We start from the raw sequence: 12,988 nt of genomic DNA, 5'->3' as shown, positions 1-12,988 counted from the left end.
TCCTTATGTATTACATGGGTTGTGTGAAGATTACCTCACTTGCGACATTGCTTTCAATGCGGTTATGCCTCTAAGTCGTGCTTCGACACGTGGGAGATATAGCCGCATCGAGGGCGTTACACCGCTGCGGCTGGTTCTTCCTTCACCCCGGCGAGCCCCCCCACCCCCTGAAAATTGACTGACCCAAAAGTCGATTCAGTCGACTGAAGTGTAGCTAAATCGGAGCAGCATCGCAATCAAGAGCAAGAGCGAGAGCAGTAGCGCAAGCAAGAGAAATAGCAAGAGCAGACTAGGCAGGGGACCGAGAGCAAGAGCAGAGCAGCAGCGCGAGCGAGAGCTAAAGCAGCAGCAGCTCCTACTGATGTGGACGTCGCCGCCGAGGGAGCGACGTTGTGGAGGAAGTGTCCGGCGACACCACCGTGGATGGAGCCGCGCCGTGTCGGCTCGGGACCTAGCGCCGACAGCACCATGAGATCGAATTAAGAAGAAAATGCGGCTATTAGTGTACAACCTCTTTGGTGGCGCCGATTAGGCCGCAGCTTCATCCGAGGAAACGGTGATGATGATGCTCTTCCGGTGGTGCAGGTGAAGACGGCGGTGTGGGAATGGAGGTGGCGCGAAAGACGAGGGGAACGTTGGGGCAGCTCCTTGGAGGTGGAGGACGGGGTGGCTGAACCGGCGGGACGATGAGATCGACGACGGATCCTCATCCGGTATGGTGGATGAGGGACGTCGAGGTGTTGCTGTGGACGACATCGTCGGGGAAGAGGCTCCGGCTGGGTGGCGGACGGAACAAGGTGTGGGGTTTCGTCACGGGTTTTCGCGGCCTCAGTGTACGAATGGGTGGGTGGATGGGATGGCAGTGGTGAACCATGGCTTAGAGACATGCTTGTCTGAAATGTGGGGTAAGTTACGAAAGTACCCCCACCGATTTGAGGCGGTTCTTTCTGTTCAGGGGTACCACGGGCATTTCGCGTGTCGGGATTTCACAGGAGGTGGGAGTTTTCGCGCATGTTGTAATTTTGGAATAGCAAGGCGCGTGTTGAGATGGAGGGAGTTGTCAGAGCAAAACGAGAAAAAGATATATCTTAAATATTTCGGGCTAACAAGGCGCGGGTTGAAAATTCCGGACAAGCCTAACGTGTACTATACCAAATCAATGCGCACTAAAAGTGTCATTCAAAACTTTTAATTCATGTTATGTTCAATTAAAATATTTCGCTACGTGTATAATGCATGCAACCTACTACTCAAATGAACGTTTTAGTGCATTCCAAATGTATATACTACCGCTTCAATATGAACTAAATTTGAATTCGTTTCTCTATTTGAATAAGATCTACAGTAATGATTGTTGTGAAGTCAAATCATTTGAATTCATTTCTCTGTTTTAATAAGATCTACAATCATCATTATTGTCAAGTTAAACCATCGTTTGTGTATTATCTTCACAGCACACCACATGATTAGTCTCGAGTTACATATGAACTATGTGTACTATATGAACTCGAACTAGATTTTTTGAATCCACTTTATTTTGATTTCAAATCACATTACATTTCTAGCTCTATCTAGATCTTCATAATCTAAACCATGTCTCATATGTATAATGTGTTTATCACATTATGTATGGTGCCCCGCCCCCTACGCCTACAAGTATTTAGATGTGAGTTGCAAACACCACACATTACCACAAATTCAAATAAAATGTGAGAATGTTCGATATATAGTATTGTTTAGATTGTTCGATATTTAGTTGTAAGCTGCAAACGCCACACATTATCACAAATTCAAATAAAATGTGAGATTGTTTGTTGTATAGTATGGTTTAGATTGTTCGGCATTTAGCTGTGAGTTGCAAACGCCATGCATTATCACATTATGGTATAACATGTGCACAACACGTGTATCACTGCTATATTCATGCATGCAATCTTTAAAACACTATGATCTCCTATTCAAATATATGAATCCGCTTTCATATCAAATTATCACAATCCTCTAACCCTTGTAGCTACCACTAACTTTCTCTCATGCATGCACACGCCCTCCCCCTCCCTCGGCATTCTATCCACCGGGCACATTCATTTTTTTCTTTAGGTCGTTCTCCCAGAGTCTCCACAACTCCTCTTCGACACACACCGATCGATAAACCTCTCTTGTGATGCCTGCCTACAACATACACACACACACCTTCAATCTCCTCCTTTATGTGTCCTTGCCTCGTGTCTCTCATACGGTCAGACACACATGTAAACTCTCGCCCCTCTTTTCATCGATCTCACAACCGCACACTCCTCCCCCTATCTAGCTAGTAGTTGGGCCTCTCGCACCACCTCCTAGCTCCATTCTCTTTGTCTATCCGTCTCGTTGGGCCTTATTTGCCTCTAACAAATGGACGTACACCGACCGATCTCTCGCTATACATATAGCTAGCTAGGTCCTTATAACTAGTTTTTACCCACACGTCAATCGATCTACCTCATTAGTTGTGTCTCTCCCTTCCTCCGACAAACAACAATTGATCTACCGATCTAGTTAGGTGTGCTTACCAAACACATGGTTCCCCTTCATCATCCATGGATGCGTCCCGACAGATCTATCATGCACAGGCACACATAGAAACACATCCCCACTCTTATTGATAACATTGCAGTTCCACCCTCAGTTTGTCTAATAGGCCTCTCCCATCATCTTCGAGAAGCAACTCCATCACCCATCCAACACTCTACCCCTCTCCCTCCCTCTCTCTCTCTGTCCCATCATATTTCCCGTCCTTCAGTTATGTATGGATGTCGACCGATCTCCCTCAAGACATAGCTGGGTCTCTCCTTCTCAACACATATATGAGTCGTTCTACCTCTATAGTTAGGCCTCTGCCTACCCCTCCCCCACCCCTCCCCCCACACACCGATACATCGAGCGCTCTAGTCATGTCACCCCGCCACACACAAACTTGACATGTGCCCTCTAACGTTCCGATAGGCCAGTCGCCCTATATCTTTGACTTGCACACACACACACACACAATTTTGATGGCTCTCTTCATCGATCTCGCACCCCACCCACTTGATCCTCTCTTCGACTCTATCGATAGCTATGACCCCTCCCTCTCTTCTTGTGGATTGCCTGACCCTCTATGTATGATATGGATAGGCCTCCATTTCACACACATTGCATGCAAAATTTTGTTTGAGATGTCATCGACACATATTCCCACAAATAATTCACAAAATCAACCCCCACCCCAAAACAAAAAACACTCACGAACGCGGTTTGTATCTCTCACACACACCCACGTAGGTGGGGGACGTGCACGAAGAGAAGAGGTGCATGCACGGCGCACGTACTCCCGTCTCTTTCCCAACCACACCTGCGCGGGTACATGGTGGAGCTCATTTCTGTACGAAAAAGGCAGCTCACGTGGTAATTTGGCACGTGTACTGGTTGTCCACTTGGTGGAGGGAGGATCGTCTACCACGGGTGAACAAACAAATTGCAACTTGACATGTTATGTTAAATAGAGAGGCAAACCATGTGGGGCCTACCTTAGAGGCAAGGCTCTATACACTGGAGTACTTTTGATGTGTCCCGTCAACTCGCAGAACGAGGAGAAGCTTGCTTAGTACGCCGTCTCCCCCACCCATGGACGCGGTGGCTCGCAGGATGAGGTGAAGCTTGCTCCGCCTTACGCCCGCTCCCTCGCCCATGCGCGCGCTGGCTCGTAGGATGAGGAGAAAAATTTACTACTCCCTCCGTTTACTCCTCGTCCCTACTACCTTGGTTATAGAGATTATATCATATTGTTTGGAATATATATGTCCTTTAGTAGATTTCAATATGAACTACTAGTACATACTCCAAACACTGATGTATATAGACGTATTTTAGAGTGTAGATTCACTCATTTTGCTCCGTATGTAGCACTCTCCCTCGCCCCTCGACACTCGCCCACGTGGTGGACGTGCAGCAATTCATTCGGTCTCATATAGCCAGAACGATATATACTGCACTACCATTATTACTCGACTTCCCGAAGAGGCGAAGAGCCAATCGCAAGGTTAATATTTTGGAAGCTTCATAGCATTGTACAAATTTATCTCGCTGATAAATTACAGTACGTACTATACTAATACTTCCTCCGTTCCTAAATATAAGTCTTTGTAGACATTTCACCATGAACCACATGCGGATGTATATAGATGCATTTTAAGTGTAGATTCATTCATTTTGTTCCGTATGTAGTGGAATCTCTACAAAGACTTATCTACTAGTAATAGCTAGCCCCCACTACTAGGAATTCTCTATCCTATCCTTGAGCCACATCATCAAAATTGATGTAGCCGTTAGATGAAGTAAATCAGTCCATAATAGCCGTCTGATCTAGACGTTGAGAGGCTCCGCACTAAGCCACATGCAAGCATGCAGAAATACTGTGGCACATGATGTGAGTGGGTTTTAAATCACATCAACATGTATGCATGCAAGCATGCACCGGTAGCATGCATGTAAGTGAGCTTTTAAGTCCCATTAACATGTCAAAAAGAAAAATATAATCCCATTATGTAGTAGGAGTTGGCTAATCTTTTTTCCTTACGTGGGATGATCTAAATGATGATGGGAGTTTATTTAGTTTGGCTACCACATTTGTCATGCGGTTATAGAGTTTTTTTAATTCTATGAAATCGATAATTTTGCGCAGAGAGATATACTGCTGTTCCGCGGCAATGTGTGGGGACTCCTCTAGTAATATTTAGGAACGGAGGGAGTACTATGTAAAGAGTTAGGTGTCGCACGGTGATAGTGTGAGGTGGGCCATGTAATCACCGAGCTTGCGTGTTTTCACTGCTCTTGCACGTCTCCGCTGTAAGAATGGAGAAAATTGTAATCTAGTAGTAGTACCTCCTTTTGCCGAAAGCGTGGGACATCCAACAGTCCTACCACCTCAGTAATAAAGTCCAATGAGCCGTCAAATCACATAGACCCAGCAATAAGTTGGACGGACGAAGCAACCATCACTCTTGCACCAGTGAGAGGCCGCGTCCGCTCTGCCCGGGCATGAATGCGGCACCGATTCTTTGGAGCGGCGCTGACCGTTTCGGGCGAGAAGCGCACGCGGGCGATGGAGGGGCTTTGGGTGGGCCAGGCTGGTCAGGAGCGGGCGTGGCAGCTCTCCGCATGTCCCTACCGGACACGCCCGGAAACGAGAGGATGCACCGACTCTCGCGGCTAAAATCGTACACTACACAACATCTCTCTGTAGGAGTAGGTCGATCTGTCACTCTCTCTAACACACATGCTGTTAAACACACACACACACACACACACACACACGCACACACGCACCTTGGTCCCGTTGCACCTTCTAACGTGACTTATTACACCTAGACGGAGGGAGTAGTAAGTATACGAGATACGGTGGAACACTGACTTAAGTCGAATACAAGTGCCCAAAATTTGTGTGCATGTTATAATAAGGATTCACTTAAAATAGTATGTGAGCGAACAGAGGGATCAATTGGACAGTGTTCCCAAGCAGTAGCGAGATGTGTGAGGTAAGAAACACCGCTGGCGCTTTTATTTTTTCTTATTAATTTGTTTGTTTCACCCTCTAACTGGTGGGACCCAATGCACTACGTGGAGAGAGGTAAGGTGACTAAGGCTGCATTATTTCTGCACCACTGTGGATAGTCTTACCACCAAAGCCACATGACACGATTATGATTGAAATCCCAGTGACTCCCACACACACAAAAAAACACGGCATGCTTGTCACACGAATGCAGGAATGTATAAAAGGTTATTTCCCTCTCGTTGAACATAACGGGAGGATTGTGTAGCTGGTTAGCCTGTTCGCTCATCAAACTTGAGGTCTCGGGTTCGATAACTGCACTTAAGCATAATTAGTGCCAGGAGGATTCTTTGACTGGTCAAAATGTTTTCTAGGGTTTGCACACTTCACACACTCTCTCTCTAGTATATATATACACGCTGGAGCCTCAGCGCTTGTAGTTACTCTCTTCATTCTCTCTCGCCCTCTCCCGCTGGAGCCTCAACGCTTGTAGTTGCTCTCTTCACACTCTCTCACCCTCTCCAGATCTAAACAAGACTTTGTTGGCCTCTCTCTCCCCTCATTGCTACTCAAAGAGCCGGCAGGATCCGTCCACCGGGAAGGGAATGAGGCTTAACATTGTCGCCGTCAGCGAGGGACTACCGGCGCAGCTATTCACTTTCCACCCAGCGGCGGCGCGGGAGGGCCTCTGACCCCTTCTTTTTCGCCGCTGTCCCGTCGCCCATCGAACCACACCCTAAGAACCTTAAGGTATAATTTACTTACTCCACATGCATTACTCTAGCTGCATGTATACCATGAATCTAGGACGTGGTTCAAAGAGGAAAGGAGTGGGGGAAAGTAGTGGGAAACGTTGTATATAGCATGAATCTAGGACGTGGTTCAAAGAGGAAATGAAGGGGGAAAGTTGTATAGCATGAATCTAGGACGTGGTTCAAAGAGGAAAGGAATGGGGGAAAGTAGTGGGGAAAGTTGTATCGCATAAATCTAGGACGTGGTTCAAAGAGGAAAGGAAGGGGCGAAAGTACTAGTTCAAAAAGGAAAGGAAGGGACAAGGCTGTAGAGTTTGAGCAGGACTAGATTTGCTGCGCTCACATAGGGAAAGGTGTCTAAAGATAACAAAACTGGGACCACCACAAATATGCTCCTTGGTTGTTTGTTCTTTGTTGCAACAGACTGTGCATGACCACAGTACATCGCTAGATGCACATGGTGCTGGTGCGTCCACCGTCCCGTGCAACTCATTAGCTGTTGTTAATCTAAGGCCCTGTTTGGTAAAAAACTTCCTAGTCCCTACCTGCTTGGTTCCAGGGACTAAACATGAACTAGAGGTCATTAAATGACATGCTAAAAGACCATGTTACCCCTAGTAATGAACTAATAGAGACAAGGTGCGATGCGTGGCAGGGGCAACTGTTGGAAAAATTCCCAAAAAGACTCCCCCGGGGCTTCTTTCTTTAGTCCCAAATGCCCACTTTTAGTCCCTAAAAGTCCCTCCTGTTTGGTTTAGATGGGACTAACATAGAGTTTTTTTAGTCCCTACACCAAAATGTCCCTGTAAACAAACACCCTCTAATAATGCCATTGGAAAATTGATGCAATCCCATAGTTAAAAGCAAATTACATGTTTAACGAATTTTATTGTTAATATAATCTCTATGTTAATATTAATCAATGCCACCATTTGAGAAATGCTACTGTCTTGCTTTCTTTCCCATTTAGATAAGGTAGATGCTTCTTTTTGTTGGCTTCTGTGTCATCCATCGTTATTGACCACTAATTGTTTCCTTTGCACCTCAGTGTAAACAGGGTTATCTACTTCACCTCGTTGCCATTGTGACCTTTTGTTGCATTGCACAAAACACTTTTGTTTTAAGAGTGTTTTGTGCATTTCAACCAAAATGTCACACCGACAACGTTGCTTGATTGCTTGATCTTAGTGGAACTGCACAAGAGGAGATCTTACTTCCTATCCGTTAAGGCGAATTTGGTTAAGATCTTCTTCTTGTGAGTTGTTTGAATTCCACATCATGGGAGGTCAGTACTAGCCTTCTTTCACATGATTCTGCAGTGTGATCTCATATGTTGTGCTACTTGTATGATAATGTTGCTTGATTTTAGTGAACTGCACAAATGGAGACAAGACTTCCAATCTGTATGTGCACCGTAATATCCCATTGAGGTAAGATAAGGATATTTCACAACTGCTGGCCTGTATTTTGCCACTTTCATTAGAAAATTAAGTTTAGTAATATACTTGTGCTCCCTAATTGACATGCCAAATCTTACATTGAAGGTGAAGCTTGTTTGTTAGTGAACCAAGTGATGAAGGGGAAGAACAAGGGGAAGAAAAACAAAAATCAACTCCCGGTGTTGTAATGAAGCACTGGAACTGTGATGACACAAGTAATGATATAGTTTTGCATCTTAATTTATTGCTATGGCTGGAACGAGCAATTGTTTTTCCACTGATTTGATGCCACTCTTAATGTAATATGTAATTATCTCTACTTGTGCAAACAGGGATCTTCTTTGAAGATACCATATATTTAGTGGAACTGCACAAGAAGATGTTGGAAACATTAAACTAATCGAGGAGTATATAGTAAGCATGGCCACCATTGTAGATAGCAACAGATGGTTCCGGGGAAGTGCTTCATCTGTATGCTCTACACAATAAGCCTCCTGGCAAAGGTTGGTACTCGCCCACTGATTTCATCCATATGACTGAGCTTTGTCATCTCTATTGGTGTTGTGCTACTATTTAGATACTATCATGAAAAAGTGGTATTGTCCTTGAGAAGTGCTTCATCTGTGCTGTTTTAAATATTTCCTTTCCTTTTTTCGAGCAAACAGGGATGCTAGCATTTAGTAGTCCTCTTGTCTTTGCACAACAGGATCATCTTCCTCTGAAGAAGAATATGGAATACGTGAAGTGACTAGTTCTGATTATGCCAGGATGAAGAAGCCCTATCTATATTCTCATTAGAAGGAGCAGTTGAAGGATGGTTACATTACTCCCCACAAGACCAAACTAACTTTAGCTCAGAAGGACTGACAAATCTCCATTTTTTGCTGTGATGCACGAGTACAATGTTGTTCTAGGATTTTTTCTGGCGAGTTCCATTTTTCTAAAAGTGTGCTCTACATGGACCATGTATGTGCCTGTTGAAACTGTCAATTCATAGTACAATTTGCTTTATACTAATCACTTTTTTGTATTTGTGCAAACAGGGGTGCTCAGCTTGATTTCAATGGGAACTGCACAAAATGTTCATGAATACATCGAGTCATTCATTTCCACCACAAGAAAGGAGGCATCGATAAGTTCAAGGCATTGTAACATATAAGGGCAAAATCATACAAGCTACGCGCGAATTTGGTTGATTTTGGTGGAACTGCACAAAAAGAACAGCTGGTTTATTTAGCACGAGGTGCCATGTCAATGTCCGAACTGATGGCAAACCCTGCCCATTCCACAATCGTAGGCATTTGATATTTTGGAATGGGACAACCTTGTCAAATTTTGCTCATTGATTTTAGCAAGACATGCGTTTGATATTTTCGAATGGGACGCCCTTTGCTGTCAGCAGTGTTGATCAATTTTTTGTTTATTCTTTAGTTGTGAAGTAAATATTACCTCTGACATGTGAGTCGCTGAGATGCATAATCATCAATTGTTTTGAATGTTCTCTATGAATTGCCAGGCCTGTGTGTTTGATTGCAATGTATAGAAACACTAAAAAGCTGCTCAAACTCTTTGTACTCCTTCTGTTCCTTTTTACTTCGCACATTGTGAAAGTGCATACTTTTTTGTATAAGATTGGTCAAAGTAGAGATACTTTGACTGCATACAAAACTTGTATACAGACTAGAAAGGACCGGAGAGAGTACATGTGAAACTGCTGCAAACGAGGTGATCACCCTGGGAATAATGCTAGTACGTACTATTTTGCATGTTCATCCAATGCCAGTGATACAGGAATTCGAACTAATCGAAGTAAATTCATTCATACACGGTCGGATTTCATATAAACATGTCAGATTTCATTACATTTCATACATTCTTCAAATAAAAGAGGTGCACTGGAGGTATAATTAATTAACCGAAGCTACCCACCTGTGTCCCGCTGAGCCGAACAGAAGCTTCAGCGACTTAACTGCAGGTGCAGTTGCGTAACTAACATGTGGCCTATTGGGCCCACGTGTTAGTCAGCCAACTGCACCCGCAGTTAAGTAGAAGCAGCGTTCTTCTCCAGCGCAGCTCTCCGACTCCACGTCGCCGCCAAGAAGCTAACCGACCGTTAATGGTCAACCCGCCTATCTTGGCTTCAATCGGAGGGTAGCAGCGGTGGCCTTAGTTGGACCCGAGTGGTGGCGACCTACCGTGTTCAACTCTTCCTTGTTTTCTGTGTGGCGCAGCCTCGTTGGCAGCGGGGCGAGGCCTCGGCGGAGCCGACGATGTCCTCTATCTCGTTGCCGGCAGGCGGCGCCTCAACGGAGCGGTGGAAATCCTCCCCCACGTTGCCGGCAGGGTGGGGCCTCAGCTGAGCCAGCGATGTCCTCTGCCTCATTGTTGGCGGGGCGGGGCCTCGGCGGAGCCAGCGGTGTCCTCTGCCTCGTTGTTGGCGCCGCGGGGCCACAGCGGAGCAGGGCCTCATCGACGCCAGTGGAGCGGGGACTCGTCGGTGCCGACATTGTCCTATGCCTCGTCCTTGGTCTCGCCAAACAGCGCCTCGCCCGCTTCATCGCCCTCTTTGCTAGCCTCTTTTTAGGCGTCCGTAGCCTCCGCCACCCACATGCGGTACCGCCAGTGCTCGAGGCGGCCCTTGCAGGCGGAGCAGTACGAGTCGAGCAGCGCCTCCTGTTCCGCCCGCTCTGCGGCGATCTGCTCCTCTGCCTGCAGGTGCTCCTGTAGGAGATGGTGGTTGTAGGCGGCGTTGGCCTGCGCCTCCCGAAACTGCTCCTCATGCATCTGCCTAACCCTGTCCATATATTGGGCACGGGCCTCGCCGATGGTCATGGTGTAATGCAACGGCGAGGATGGCGCGGAGGAGGGGGTTGGCGCTGGATCATCGACTACCATGTTCTCCATTGGGACGTTGTCATCCTTCAGCTGCCTACTGGCCAGCCGGTCGGCAACTATGGCTGCCATCTCCTTATGGTCCGTCGTCCGCCCGTCCCGAAGAGCGCTGGAGCGCAAGGAAGCCATGGTGGGCAGTAGTGGTGTGGACAGGAGAAAGGGAACAAATGCGGATGACTGCGGCTATGGCTGGTGCAACAGTTTATATAGCAATGGTGGGCGGGCGGAGGGACGGACGTGTGGCGCCGGAGTAACCGCCTCGGCAACCGCGTATCATTAATGTGGGCGGCAGATGGACGGATAGATGGCACTTGTGTCGTTTGAAGGCGGAGCAATCGCCTGCACCAGGAAGCAGGGCGGGCGGCGCTGACTGTTTCGTGCGGAAAGTGCGCGCGGGCGAGGAGATGACTTTACTTGGAGAGGATGACAATGGGGACCCACCAGGTCCATAGCCTCACGTACGCAAGTGCCTCATTATTATATATATACATATATATATACATATATATATAACTATAATTTATTTTGCTTCCTCCTGGTTTCCTGACATCATGGTCCCACACCATTGTCAACCTATGTAGTAGTCAATAAATGAGAGAATTGCACAAGAAGCGGCCGACAGCTGGGACCAAGCAGCTCGAGCAGTATTTGTGTTTTTGAGGTGTGAGCACTGTAGAGTTTTTCGATGTTTAGCCCAGATATTAATTTTTCTCCTCTGAACAACAACGAAAACATCGCTGCAGGTATTAACTAGGCGGGCTGTGGCCCGTCTAGCCCATGCCATATATTCAGAACAAATATTAATTTTTTCAAGTTGAAAATGGCTAGCCCAGCTATACTTTTTTAGGAATATCCAGGCAAGGTCAAGTTGTTATTCTCCGCCCCGCTGGGCTGCAAATCTTTCCTAGGAGGGATGCATTAGGCTTAACAAGAAAATGGGCTTTAAGAAATAATAAATGGGATGTAATTATAAAAACTGGGCAGTAACTATAAAAAATGCACCAAACGCGTGATTACTTTATAAAATATTATTTTTGGATATTGAAAATTTTAATTTCATTAATTGTTGCGAGCGCAATGTTTCGTTGGATTTTTACATAATATAAATTTATATTGAAATTGTATTTAATCTGACTAGAAATTTTGGGATAAAAATATTTCGGATCCCATCAAAATGTGGGAAATTTTATTGAATTCTGTTTTGAACAGTTGGTTGAAATGGGCTGTACTTTTGACAAACTGTAAATGGGCCGTAGTAAATTCCATTAGAATTCAAAAATGGGCTACGCATTCTTACAAATCTCAAATGGGCTATAAGTTCTCTGCCACACACTTCTGGCCTTACTAAGTTGACGCGTCCCCTAAAAAACAGAGTTGACGCGTATGCAAGGCTTTGTCAACTTATAGTCAACACACGGTTCTAGAAGCAGTGGCCGTTGGATGTCCATCCAATGAATGTCGTGCTTCTTCTTCAATCTTGGATATTCTAGCTTCAGCCGCCCAAAAAATGATTCCTCCCCCTGACATCTGGGGCGCACCGTTTTGGAAGCTGACCTGTGGGCCTACTAAGTTGACGTACCAAGGGCTTTGTCAACTTAGTCAATATAAACGATTCTAGCTGTAGTGACCGTACGATGTCCATCCAACGGCCATCGTGCTTCTTCGACCTCTGGTCTTCTTGCTCCAGCCACCCAAAGTAGCGCAGGTTGTGCCGCCTGCTCCTGCCTCCCGTGGCCGACTGTGCTACCGCGGAGGCCTCACTGCCCCCATACTACTCCCACCGCTGGCCAGGCCATCCCTCCACTCACCCACACCCCCTGTTATTCTATGGCGACGGCAGCGTAGCCGAACCAGTGAACCCTCGTACTCCTCTCCGCGTGTGCATCCACTGCCGCATCTTCCCCGGCTCCGCATCGTCCCCTTCCTAGGCCTCACCGTCATCCACCGCCCTGGTGCTCTCGGCGCGGCGTGGTCAACGTGGTCAAGGAACGACTTCCATCGGACGTGGACTGTATGTGGAGAGGCTGACAGCTGGGTCCACGGCAGCCGCAAGGAAGTGCCTCCTTATTACGCGCAAAATAATTATTCCTCCACCTGACAGCGGGGACCCACCGGACGGGCCACCATATTTCGCGAAAAAAATGATTCGCCCCCTGAGTGCTGGGACCCACGAGCTACATCTTCGCACGCAAGGAAGTGCGTCCGAAAAAAATGATTCGCCCCCCTGACGGCTGGGACCCACCAGCTACATCTTCGCACGCAAGGAAGTGCGTCCGAAAAAAAATAATTCGCCCTGACTGCTGGGACCCACCAGCTACACCTTCGCACGCAAG

This window comes from Triticum dicoccoides, chromosome 1A (genome assembly GCF_002162155.2).
Source record: "Triticum dicoccoides isolate Atlit2015 ecotype Zavitan chromosome 1A, WEW_v2.0, whole genome shotgun sequence".
Taxonomy (NCBI): Eukaryota; Viridiplantae; Streptophyta; class Magnoliopsida; order Poales; family Poaceae; genus Triticum; species Triticum dicoccoides.
Note: the sequence above shows the minus strand (reverse complement) of the source record.